We start from the raw sequence: 14,099 nt of genomic DNA, 5'->3' as shown, positions 1-14,099 counted from the left end.
AATTCTTTTTATCCTTTGGCGGGTCTTACTCGCCAACCTCTCAATTCTTCTGACTCGGATTATCAGGAAACTTCCCCTTCCTCCGGCGACTCAATGCAGTCCAATCTGCTGGCTTTCAAGACTGCACCAGGGTAATAATAATCTCCTTATCTTGTATTTACTTTAATCCCTTGCATTTGTACTAACCTTTGTTTTGACGCAGTGGACAAGCCAAGCCCAGCAAACGGGTTAGGAAGAGCAAGTCGGCTGAAGACACGGTCGTGACCGAGCCGATTCTTGAAATAGCTATACTGGACTCGTCAACTCATGAGCCGCCATCTGAACCAGCTCAAGACATACCAACTCCCGCTACTGACCCGCCTGCTGAATGAGCCGCTGATGACTCAGAAAATCCAGAAGCCCCTAGCCTGGTCAGGACGGATGATCCGCAAAATGCTGATGTTGAGATCACCAGAACCGGCTTTATTGAGCCGGGAAGGCCAGCTGTGCTGGCCAAGTGTCCCGCCAAGGAGGAACTTTTGGAACACGGCCAGGTCAAGTTGGATGTTGCAAACTATGCTCACATGAGTATTGGAGACATCTTTTCTAGCTACATGAGCCAAGTGCACAGCACCCGGAACCTCAAGATTGACATGGTGAAGCAGATGCACCAAAAATTCAAGATATAACCCTTTCTCTATTATTCATTAACCTTTACTATGCCAGCCTCCAAGTCTACTGCTTATGATGTTTATGATGTAGACTTAGAAACAAATTTAGTGACATTAGTAGCATAGATGGATAAAACATGCAAGAAGTCCGGCTTACTCTGTAGTCCCCAAGGGGCGGCTTAACCAACATGGTTGAGCCAGTTCTTAAAATGGTTATATAAACGAAAAATACATACAGAGCTTTGAGCCAAGTATTATTGTTTGCAAAATGCTTGGGACTTACTGTTGTGAACCACCACTGAAAGCAAAATTCTTCGGTAAACATTAGCCCCCAAGTGCCAAGCGTTGTTGCTGGCAAAAAGCTTGGGACTTGAATATTGCATAAGAATTGGCTTGATTTTGACCCTGTATTTGTATAGGCCGCCACGAGTCAACTCAAATCAGAGGTGACTGATCTGAAGAGCCGCCTTGAGGCCCAAGAGAAGGAAATCCAAAAGGCCGACACCAAGTTCAAATTTAGCATTTCTGAGCAAGAAAAACTGAAGAAAGAATTTGAAACTAAAAAGAAGGCCTGGGCTGATCAAAAAACTGCGTTGATTAACCGGGCTGAGAAGGCAGAGGCGACTCTTGAAGAAGCAACCGGTGAATTAACCGGCTTAAAGCGCCATGTCTCTTAGATGGTATCGGCAATCTTTGGTAAGTCGCCCTGCAAGTGTTTAAATATTTGAACCTTTCAGTTGATTATATAATTGGAATTGACTCACCTGATCATGTTTATGCAGGCCCCAGAAGCTCAAATCTGAACCAAGATATGCTGATCAAGCTGAAGGCAGTTTACACACTAGTGGAGTAATTGTACACCGGGTCTCAACGTGCATTAGCCATGGTGGCTTTGTCAAATTAAGTGCCTACCCTCCTGGTAGAGGTCTTGAAGAAGCTTTCTGTGCTGCCCCAACGGTTCAATGAACTGAGGCGGTCAGCTGCAAGAGCCGGAGTGGTAAATGCTTTAAGCCGGGCCAAGGCTTGGCTACCAGAGTTAAACCCGTCCGACTTTGCCACTGGCTATCCAAGCCTGAAGGAGGATGGCACTCCTTTTGAAGAAATAGACTTTACCACTTGTGTAAAGGAGATACGCCTCGTGGCTACCCTGATAGCGAATGAAGTGGATCTTACCAAATACCAGGCATGTTATGACGCAGAGGACCAGAGAATTCCAATGCCTCACTATGAAGTGACCAGTCTGACCCCCCCCCCCACTCCGTAAGCACACCTTCGCTCCTGAAGTTGACCCGGCCAGTCTAGTTCATGATGAATCTAAATTTGAAGCTTTGAACAACATTGACTAGTCATCGTCAACCTTCCAGGAAAGGGAACAGGGTGAAGATGTGGAGAGGGCTAACCCGGACGCTTCAGGCCAACATGAAGGCTAACTTGCCTTGGCGGCTCACACCTGTGATGTGCTGAAAAACAATGTGAATCATTTGGACTCAGGGAGTCATGTAATAGAATAGAAATAACTTTGTTTTGGCCATGCCATCGTGCACATTTTGATGCTTAATGTCATTAAGCTGTCGTGTTATATTCACCCGTGTTTATTTTTCATCTGCTTTCCGTATGCTTGACCAAACCTTTTAACTGTCCTGCACATGAAAACAGACCACAAGATCCCTTGGCTGCTTACCACCAGGAGGGTCATAATAACTTAATATAAAAAGAGTCACAAATAAGCTTGTCGTAACATATAATGTTTAAAACACAACTATAATCTTACACCCGCGACTTTTTGAATTTGCACCGCCGACTCATATGATCCGGTCAGTAAGGGTGATAACCCAATCTTTGGACACCAATATTTCCAAAGGTATAATGATGCTCATATATTGGCGACTTATCAGCCAATATTAAGCCGGGTTAAAATTAACCACACATGTACTTGTAAACCTCAGAAAAGTCTCAAGTCAAATAAAGGGTACTTCCAAAGAAAACTTAAACCAAATAGTATAAAAAATTCAAGGCTACTGATTTGAATACGATCAGTAAACCGTTCCAGAGGGGTTAAGCTAAGATTCGAATACGAGCATGTAGCCCCCAGTGGCTTTGGCGTTGCTCTGATCAAGAGGGTACCAACAGCTATGTTCTCTTTTGTTCGAATAGGACCTATGTTTGAACAGGAAGCCCCCTAATGACCTTGAGAGTTTTTTAACGACTCTGATTCGAATACAATCAAAGTCGGTTCCCAAAATGGTTGAGCTATGATTCGAATACGATCAAGAAGCCCCCTAGTGAGCTCGGTAGTGTGCCAATCAAAAGGGTACCGACAACTATGTTCTCTTTGGTTCGAATATGACCTATGTTTGAACAGGAAGCCCCTAGTGATCATAAATTTTAACGGCTAGATTCGAATACGATCGTAAGCCGGATCAAGAGGGTTAAACTGGATCGAATACGATCATCCCCCAAGTGATCATGTGAGATGACAATGATAATAACAATGACACATTTACCTTTGAGGAAGAAAAAAGGATAGAGGTCCTACTTTATTATTTATCATAATATATACATTGTCAAAATATGTACATCATGAGAGCCGGTGGCTCAAGTGTAGTAAGGCCGAAGATGAGCGATATTCCACGGCCGACGGGTCTCCTCCTCTGACTTACGTGAGTCTTTGTGCTCTCGAACATCGATAAGGTAGTATGACCCGTTATTCAAGTTCTTGCTGACCACAAAGGGCCCTTCCCAAGGTGGGGATAACTTGTGTGCATCAGTTTGATCCTGGATGAGCCGAAGCACCAAATCACCTTCCTGAAAGGCTCTGGACTTAACCCGGCGGTTGTGATAGCGGCACAAGTCCTGTTGGTAAATCACCGAACGAGCTGCTGCCAAGTCCCGATTTTCATCTAACAGGTCAAGAGCATCCTGACGTGCCTGTTCATTGTCTGCCTCAACATAAGCAGCCACGCGGGGCCAGTCATGACGGATGTCACTAGGGAGAACCGCCTCAGCTCCGTAGACCATGAAGAAAGGCGTATAACCCATAGATCTGTTGGGAGTAGTGTTGATGCTCCATAACACAGAGGGTAACTCCTCAACCCAACAATCCGGCGTCCGCTGCAAGGGGACCAAAAGCCGGGGCTTGATGCCTTTCAAGATCTCCTGATTGGCTCTCTCAGCTTGACCATTGGATTGGGGGTGAGCCACTGATGAAATATCAAGCCGAATATGCTCACATTGACAAAATTCTTCCATGGCGCCTTTAGACAGATTAGTGCCATTGTCAGTTATAATGCTGTGTGGAAAGACGAAGCGAAATATCACCTTTTTCATGAACTGAACCGCCGTAGCTGCATCGCACTTACTGACTGGCTCGGCCTCAACCCACTTTGTAAATTTATCAACTGCCACCAAAAGGTGGGTCTTTTTTGATCTTTGGACCTTTTGAAAGGCCCAACCATGTCAAGCCCCCAGCTTGCAAATGACCAAGTAATTGGAATCATCCTTAACTCTTGAGCCGGCACATGAGCCCGTCTTGAGAACTTCTAACAACCGTCACATTTACTGACCAGGTCCTCGGCATCAGCATGAGCCGTCAGCCAATAGAATCCATGACGAAAAGCCTTGGCCACAAGGGATTTTGACCCGGCGTGATGACCACAATCCCCTTCATGAATCTCACGTAGAATTTCTTGGCCTTCTTTAGGGGAGACGCAACGCTGAAACACCCTTGTAACACTGCAATGATGCAACTCGCCACTGACAATCGTCATTGACTTAGACCGCCGGGTTATCTGCCTGGCCAAGGTTTCATTCTTAGGCAACTCGCCCCGGGTCATGTAAGCCAAATATGTCAATGTCCAATCTGGGATGACATGAAGAGCCGCCACCAATTGTGCTTCCAGGTCAAGAACATCTAAGTCTTCCTTCGTAGGTAACTTGACAGAAGGGTTATCCAGAATATCGAAGAAAGTATTAGGCGGCACCGGCTTACGCTGAGAGCCCAGCCAGCTTAAGGCATCAGCCGCCTCATTCTTTCTGCGGTCAATGTGCTCCACTTGGTAACCCTTGAAGTGTCCAGCAATGGCGTCAACTTCACGGCGATAAGCCGCCATGAGAGGATCCTTGGAATCCCACTTGCCTGATACCTGTTGAGCCATGAAATATGAGTCGCCAAAACACCTTACCCGACTTAAGCTCATCTCCTTAGCCATCCGAAGACCATGGAGTAAGACTTCGTACTCAGCTGCATTATTAGTATAGGGAAACATCAACCATAGCACATAACAAAATTTGTCACCTCTAGGGGAAGCTAAAACAACTCCAGCCCCCGAGCCCTCCAATTGCCTGGACCCGTCAAAATGAATAGTCCAATATGTGTTGTCCGGCTTTTCTTTAGGCATCTGCAGCTCTGTCCAATCGTTGATGAAATCCACTAGTGCTTGAGATTTGATAGCAGTGAGTGGCACATACTTTAAACCATGAGGCCCAAGTTCAATGGCCCACTTGGCGACTCGTCCTGTGGCCTCTCTGTTTTGAATGATATCTCCTAAAGGAGCCGAACTAACCACAGTGATGGGATGGCCCAAGAAATACTGCTTAAGCTTCCGGCTTGCCATGAACACCCCATAAACGAGCTTCTACCAATGTGGATACCGTTGTTTGGACTCAATAAGTACCTCACTGATATAGTAAACCGGCCATTGAACCGGATGTTACTTGACAGCCTCCTTGCGCTCCACCATGATGGCCACGCTGACGGCAGGCGTGTTAGCAGCCACATATAACAATAAGGGCTCCTTATCAATGGGAGCAGCAAGAACCGGCGGCTCAGCCAGCTGTCTCTTCAAATCTTCAAAGGCAGCGTTGGCAGCGTCACTCCAGACAAAGTCATCTGTCTTCTTCATCATTTGATACAGTGGTATGGCCTTCTCGCCTAACCGGCTTATGAACCGGCTTAAAGCAGCGATGCGACCCGCCAAACGCTGAACATCATTGATACACGCCGGCTTAGCCAGAGAGGTGATGGCCTTGATCTTTTCTGGGTTAGCCTCGATGCCCCTGTTAGAAACCAGAAAACCCAAAATATTGCGTGCAGGCATGCTAAAAACACACTTGGCCGGGTTAAGCATCATCTTGTAGACCCAAAGATTGTCAAAGGTTTCCTTCACATCATCTACCAAGGTCTCCTTCTCTCTGGATTGTACCACAATGTCATCCACATAAGCATGAACATTGCGCCCTATTTGATTATGAAGACAATTTTGTACACACTGCTGGTAAGTCGCCTGGGCACTCTTGAGCCCGAAAGGCATAGATACATAGCAGAAGGCTCCAAACAGAGTAATGAATGTTGTCTTCTCCTGGTCTTTAACTGCCATCTTGATCTGATGACAACCAGAGTAAGCATCCAAAAAGCTCAAGCGCTCACAACCCGCCATAGCATCAATAATGTGATCAATACGAGGGAGAGCAAAAGGATCAGCCAGACAAGCTTTGCTTAAGTCCGTATAATCCGCACACATGCGCCAGGTGCCGTTCTTCTTGAGCACAAGCACCCGGTTAGCCAACCACTCTGGATGAAAAACTTCAACAATAAACCCAGCCGCCAAGAGCCGGGATACTTCCTCACCAATGGCTTTACGCCTTTCCTCTTTGAACCGCTGAAGAAACTGCTTGACCGTCTTAAACTTTGGATCAATATTAAGAGTGTGCTCAGCGAGTTCTCTCGGTACACCCGGCATGTCAGAAGGTTTCCATTCAAAGATGTCCCGATTCTCACGGATGAACTCAATGAGCGCGCTTTCCTATTTGGGATCCAAATTAGCACTGATACTGAACTGCTTGGATGAGTCACCTGGAACAAAGTCAACAAGCTTAGTATCATCGGCCGACTTAAACTTCATGACCGGCTCAGGCTCTGTGGTTGGCTTTTTCAAAGACGTCATATCTGCCGGATCAACATTATCCTTGTAGAACTTCAACTCTTCTGTTGCATAGACCGACTCAGCATAAGCCGCGTCGCCTTCCTCACATTCCAAGGCTATCTTCCGGCTCCCATGCACTGTGATGGTACCCTTATGACCCGGCATTTTGAGCTGTAGATACACATAACACAGTCGTGCCATGAACTTGGCGTAAGCCGGCCGCCCGAACAGAGCATAATATGGGCTTCAGATCTTGACCACCTCGAAAGTCAATTTCTTGGCCCTGGAGTCATATTCATCTCCAAAGGCTACCTCCAGTTCAACCTTACCAACTAGATACGCCGACTTACCAGGCACCACGCCATGGAAAACAGTGTTGGACTGCTTAAGGCTTTTATCAGTTAACCCCATGCGATGGAAGGTCTCATAATAGAGGATGTTGATGCTGCTGCCTCCATCCATGAGTACTTTAGTGAATTTATATCCACCAACCTCAAGGGACACTGAGGGAGTCCTGGATTAGGGGGTATCCGAACAGCCGGACTATACACATCGTCCAGACTATTAAAGCGTGAAGATACAAGACTCAAGACTCCGTCCCGTGTCCGGATGGGACTCTCCATTGCGTGGAAGACAAGCTTGGCGATCCGGATATTGTATTTCTTTCCTTGTAACCGACTCCATGTAAACCCTAGCCCTCTCCGGTGTCTATATAAACCGGAGACGATGGTCCTTAGAAGGCCGATCACAATTACAATCATACCATCATAGGCTAGCTCCGAGGGTTTAGCCTCTACGATCTCGTGGTAGATCTACTCTTGTACTACTCATATCTTCAATATTAATCAAGCAGGAAGTAGGGTTTTACCTCCACTGAGAGGGCCCGAACCTGGGTAAACAATGTGTCCCTCGCTTCCTGTTACCATCAGCCTAAGACGCATAGATCGGGACCCCCTCCCCGAGATCCGCCGGTTTTGACACCGACATTGGTGCTTTCATTGAGAGTTCCTCTGTGTCGTTGCTTCGAGGCTTGATGGCGCCTTCTATCATCAACAACACGGTCCAGGGCGAGACTTTTCTCCCCAGACAGATCTTTGTGTTCGGCGGCTTCGCACTGCGGGCCAATTCGCTTGGCCATCTGGAGCAGATCGATAGCTATTCCCCCGGCCACCAGGTCAGGTTCGGAAACCTGAACTACACGGCCGATATCCGCGGAGACTTGATCTTCGACGGAATCTGGCATGTGCCAAGAGCGCCTGACTGTCACAATGAGCACGGCCTAGACCTGCTATCGGACAATGCTCGGGATATCACCCCTGCAGTGGCCCTGGACCTAAATCCGGAGCAGACTGCATGGCCCAAGAACGGGTGGATGGACCCCGCCCCGCAGGCTGCACACCCATCGGCGGTAGAGCCTAACACATGCCTCACTTCTGAGGAAGCCTGTAACTCGGGACCCCCGGACTCGTATCCGGCTGTTGGTTCCGGCCCGCACACCCTCGAGCCAGCTGAGCCAGGTTGGGCTCCGGTAAAGGAGTTTACCGCTACAGATATCCTCCAGCACTCGGCCTTTGGAGACATGCTGGACTCATTAAAGTCTCTTTCTTTGGCAGGAGGCTTAGAGCCGAACTATGTCCGGCTTGAGTGGGAAGAAGGCGACGAAGGAATTCGCTGCCCACCCACCACCCACTTCATTGCCACGGTCGATGATTTAACCTACGTGCTTGACTTTGACTCCGAAGACATCGACAATATGAACGACGATGCAGGAGAAGCACAGGAGCCACCGCCCATAGGGCGGTGGACAGCCACCTCTTCATACGATATATATATGGTGGACACTCCAAAGGAAACCAATGGCGACGAGGCAACGGAGGATAACCCCTCAGGGAGAAAAGCAAAGCATGGGCACCGTCGGCGCCACTCCAAGCCCCGCCACGGCAATACCGGCACTAGAGAAAACAATCCGGACGGTGCCGAAGATGAATACAACCCCGATCAGCCCGCCTTCGAGCAGGCCGAGTAGGAAGATGGGCAGGACAACCCAGATGAATAGGCGATGGACGGGTATCCAGAGGAGGACAACTACATGCCCCCTTCGAAGACGAGATTAGCCTCGGCGATGACGAGTTCGGTGTACCCGAGGATCCCGTGGAGCCGGAGCGCTTCAAGCGCCGGCTTATTGCCACCACGAGGAGCCTGAAGAAGAAGCAACAACAACTCCAGGCTGATCAAGACCTGCTCACACATAGATGGACTGAAGTCGTGGCAGCCGAGGAATACGGACTCGAGCGCCAAACGGCTGACCGGCCACCCTGTGGCCGAGATAAAACGGGATACCAGCCCGAATACTAGCCTGCACCCCCACGCCAATAAACTACGGTCCGGGGCAACAGGCAAGACCTGCAAGACATACTAGAAAACAAAACAGGACAGCCAAGATCGATCTACGGATCGTGGGGGCTCGCCCCAGCGTGCGACGATGAATGTCACGCCAGACACATTATTAACAAGTCCGGTTGGGCCAAATACAGCAACCTAGACCAATTCGAACTGCGTAGCCACATAGCCTGGCATAGAGGCGCCGCACACCCCCTCTGCTTCACTGACGAAGTGACGGATCATGAATTCCCAGAAGGGTTCAAACCCGTAAACATCGAATCATACGATGGCACAACAGACCCCGCAGTATGGATCGAAGATTTCCTTCTCCACATTCACATGGCCCGCGGAGACGATCTACACGCTATCAAGTATCTTCCCCTTAAGCTCAAAGGACCAGCCCGACACTGGCTAAACAGCCTGCCAACAAATTGCATTGGCAGTTGGGAAAACCTAGAAGATGCATTCCTCGACAACTTCTAGGGCACATATGTGCGACCACCGGACGCAGATGATTTGAGTCACATTACCCAACAACCAGGAGAGTCAGCCAGGAAATTTTGGACCCGGTTCCTAACTAAAAAGAACCAAATAGTTGACTGTCCGGGCGCCGAAGCCCTGGCGGATTTTAAGCATAATATCCGCGACGAGTGGCTCGCTCGACACCTCGGCCAGGAAAAACCCAAGTCCATGGCAGCCCTCACAACACTAATGACCCGCTTCTGCGCGGGCGAGGATAGCTGGTTGGCTCGCAGCAGCACCACGCCATATTCCGGCACTTCGGATGCCCGCGACAATAATGACAAGCCACGATGCAACAGACATAAGCGACAAAACAACGGCGACAACACTAAAGACACGGTAGTAAACGCCGGATTCAGCGGATCCAAGTCCGGTCAGTGGAAGAAGCCGTTCAAAAGAAACAATCAGGGACCATCTAGTCTGGACCGTATACTGGAGCGCTCGTGCCAAATTCATGGCACCTCGGACAAGGCAGCCAACCACACCAACAGAGACTGCTGGGTATTTAAACAGGCTGGCAAAATAAACACTGAAAATAAGGACAAGGGGCTGCACAGCGACAATGACGAGGAGCCCCGGCGTCCGAACACGGGGGGACAGAAGAAATTTCCCCCAGGTGAAAACGGTCAACATGATCTACGCCACTCACATCCCCAAGCGGGAACGGAAGCGAGCACTACGGGACGTCTACGCGATGGAGTCAGTCGTTCCCAAATTCAACCCATGGTCAGCTTGTCCGATCACCTTTGATCGTAGGGATCATCCTACTAGCATCCGTCATGGTGGCTCAGCCGCATTGGTCTTAGACCCAATCATCGACGGATTCCACCTCACGCGAGTCCTTATGGACGGCGGCAGCAGCCTGAACCTACTTTACAAGGACACAGTGCGCAAAATGGGCATCGATCCTTCAAGGATCAGGCCCACCAAAACCACCTTTAAAGGTGTAATTCCTAGAGTAGAGGCCCGTTGTATGGGCTCTATAACATTGGAAGTGGTCTTCGGATCTCCGGATAACTTCTGAAGCGAAGAGTTAATCTTCGATATCGTCCCCTTCCGTAGTGGTTACCACGCACTGCTCGGACGAACCGCATTCTCTAGATTCAATGCGGTACCACACTATGCATACCTTAAGCTCAAGATGCCAGGCCCGCGCGGGGTCATAACAGTCAACGGAAACATGGACCGCTCTCTCCGTACAGAAGAGCATACTGCAGCCCTCGCGGCAGAAGTATGATGCGGCCTCCTCCGACAAACCACTAATCCGGCGACGACAACCTCAAGCACCGTCAAGCGAGTCCGGAGCACCCCGCAATAGGATGACCAGGCACACCAAGAGCGTGACTAGCAGTCCGGCCTCCACTCAAATCCCATCAAAGCAGCATTCGTGCCACGCGTACACAATTACACACTCAAAATACCTTGGGCACAGGCGGAGGCGCAGCAGTGGCTCAGTCAACAGTGCGGTATCACCACAACATACCTTCATAACCTTTCCTTTTACCTTTCAGGACATTGCTTTAGTGCAGCCTCTTCAGAAGAGTCGGATTGTCGGACTTACATAGGAGAGAAAACCAAGGAGGCAATAGGCTTCGCGCACAGAAGGAAATACCCAGGTGGAATCTATTTACGATCGTTATACCTGTTTTATCTATCTGTATGTGGCTTGCCCATGGATAGGATATGTCAAATAGTCCTATTTATCTCCACTTAATGCATTCATTGTAAACATACGCTTAGACGTATTATTCATGAATGGGAGATCATATATAGCGTCAACTTATTATTCTTATTTGAGCATTTTTCTTACAAATGTTTATTTGATATTGCATCCGTACACCTTGGTACGTTCAGTTTGCCAGGGGATTCTTATGGCGCCCCATAATTCGGCAAGACAAGTCCGAACACTTTCAACAGTGTGGCACCCCGAACTTATAGCACTATATGCATCAGCTACGAATCATGTCTTGGGTCTACAGTTGGGTTAGCCCGGCTCCCTTGTTTCGGTGCCTTACGTTCCGTTATATCGGCTAAGGTAGCGCATGGAGAACTACTGCGATTGTGTCCCAGTTCTTCCGGACGAGCACCTCAGTAGAGAAAGCCGAAAACTGACTGGCATGATGTGGCGAGAGCTGGTCGCTGTTCGAGAGGTCTTAAAATCCTTAAAGATTTTTCTGCTTTAGGCGATAAATCGGCTTCGTCCGATCTAGGCATATATAGCGCCCCAATTCGGCCTTCCGGATTCTAGGGGCTTCGCTGAAATTTAAAATTGTAGACTTCTATGGCTAAGTGAAAGTTATAAAGCCGCATAGTCCGATTGCCTTGTTCGCTGCGCCGGACACCTCCTTAAGGGACCAAACATTTGGATAAAGAGTGTCCGGGTTTTCCACGAACACCCCAGTACTAGTTACGTGGGGGCGGAAGCCGACGACTGGCCTACTTTCAGAATTTTATAAACAGCCGCACAAAAGGTAATATTTTAAATAACAAAAGCGCTACATAGCGCAAGTAACTTCGTCCTTAAATTACAAACATGACAGAAGTGAATTTATTCTAAAATTATGTCCTTGGTACATTCATCGGCCACGAGGCAAGCACCCTTCATAACACCATCATAATACTTCTCCGGATAGCAATGCACCTTGCCCTCCGGTGGCCCGTCCTTCACCATATTCTCTGCATCCAGCTTTCCCCAATGCACCTTCGCACGGGCAAAGGCCCGGCGAGCACCGTCGGTGTCAAAAGCGGTGGATCTCGGGTAGGGGGTCCCGATCTGTGCGTCTTAGGCTGATGGTAACAGGAAGCAAGGGACACAATGTTTACCCAGGTTCGGGCCCTCTTGATGGAGGTAAAACCCTACTTCCTGCTTGATTAATATTGAAGATATGTGTAGTACAAGAGTAGATCTACCATGAGATCGTAGAGGCTAAACCCTAGGAGCTAGCCTATGATGGTATGATTGTAATTGTGATCGGCCTTCTAAGGACCATCATCTCCGGTTTATATAGACACCGGAGAGGGCTAGGGTTTACATGGAGTCGGTTACAAGGAAGGAACATAATATCCGGACCGCCAAGCTTGTCTTCCACGCAAAAGGAGAGTCCCATCCGGACACAGGCCAAAGTCTTGAGTCTTGTATCTTCACGCTTCAATAGGCCGGACAATGTATATAGTCCGGCTGTCCGGATACCCCCTAATCCAGGACTCCCTCAGTAGCCCTTGAACCAGGCTTCAATGACGATGAGTCCGGCACGCAGTCTTGTCTTCGGCATTGCAAGGCGGGTTCCTCCTTCCGTATACTCCAGGGTTATTATCGAACACGTAGACCGTGTCCGGATCTGCAAAATGATTTTCACATACCACCGTAGAGAGAATGATACTTCAGCTGACAACTTTTTAAATGACATGACATGTTCTTATGGTTGGGTCATTATTCGAACTGTTTTTCTTTTCACAACCAGCTAGAGCGCGTATTGCGAGGCGGTTTCCTTAACACGTCTTGTCAAAGCAGAGATCATGTCCCCTTATCACGGGATTCTCATCAATACGGGTATGGGTAATCCCCCATGCCATCAATTGTGGCACTTGGGAAGTAAACGATTCTCAACAGGCTAGTGGGGAGGCACTCCGCTTTTGTCGCCTCTATAAAGGGATAAGAGTTCCCCATTCTTACCCACGCCTTCTTCTTCCTCTGCCCACTCTTGCCTCCTCGAGCTCCAGCGCCCTAGTCCAATCCTTCCCCGCACAGTTAAACATGTCCGGAGCAAGAGGCAAATGGGTGGCTTCCACCGTGAAGGAGAAGAATATCGCAAGTCTTCGGGCGGCCGGATACTTGGCCGCAGACATAGCGCACCGGCTACCAGACGGCGGGCAGGTCATTCCAACTCCAGGACCCCATGAGAGGGTCGTGTTTCTGGCCCACATCATCCGTGGACTGGGGTTTCCACTCCACCCTTTCATCCGCGAGCTCATGTTCTACTACGGGCTAGATTTCCGTGATCTAGCCCCGAACTTCGTCCTCAACATCTCGGCGTTCATTGTCGTATGCGAGGCTTTCCTCCTCATCAAGCCTCATTTCGGCTTGTGGCTGCAAAGCTTCTGTGTGAAGCCGAAGATCGTGAGCGGCCAGCAAGCGGAGTGCGGAGGAGCCATGGTGGGCAAAATGCCTAATGTCACCTGGCTTGATGGCTCCTTTGCGAAAACCGTGAAGGGGTGGCAATCAGGGTGGTTCTACATCACCGAGCCACGCGACGCCAGCTGGGTGGCGGCTCCCGAGTTCCGATCTGGAACCCCTATGCGGCTCACCTCCTGGGAACAGAAGGGCCTGTTATGGGGCGAATCTTCAGAGCTGACCGGACTCATAAACTGCATCAAGGGCATGAAGGACAAGAACATCAAGCTTGTCAACGTGATCCAGGTCATGCTCGTTCGCCGGATTCTGCCGTGCCAAAGGAGGGCATTCAATTTGTGGGAGTTCGTCCCGGCCGAACACCAGACGCTCCTGAGGCTCTATGGCATGAAGCACAAAAACGCATAGAAGGTGTTGTTCAAGGCCTCCGAAGTACCTCCTCTCATATCCGAGGACCGTGGGCTCCATGCCGCGCGGCATCCTATTCAGGTGAGT

The sequence above is a fragment of the Triticum aestivum genome, chromosome 6B (genome assembly GCF_018294505.1).
Source record: "Triticum aestivum cultivar Chinese Spring chromosome 6B, IWGSC CS RefSeq v2.1, whole genome shotgun sequence".
Classification (NCBI taxonomy): Eukaryota; Viridiplantae; Streptophyta; class Magnoliopsida; order Poales; family Poaceae; genus Triticum; species Triticum aestivum.
The sequence above is the reverse complement of the archived record's forward strand: the minus strand, read 5'-3'. Positions refer to the sequence as shown.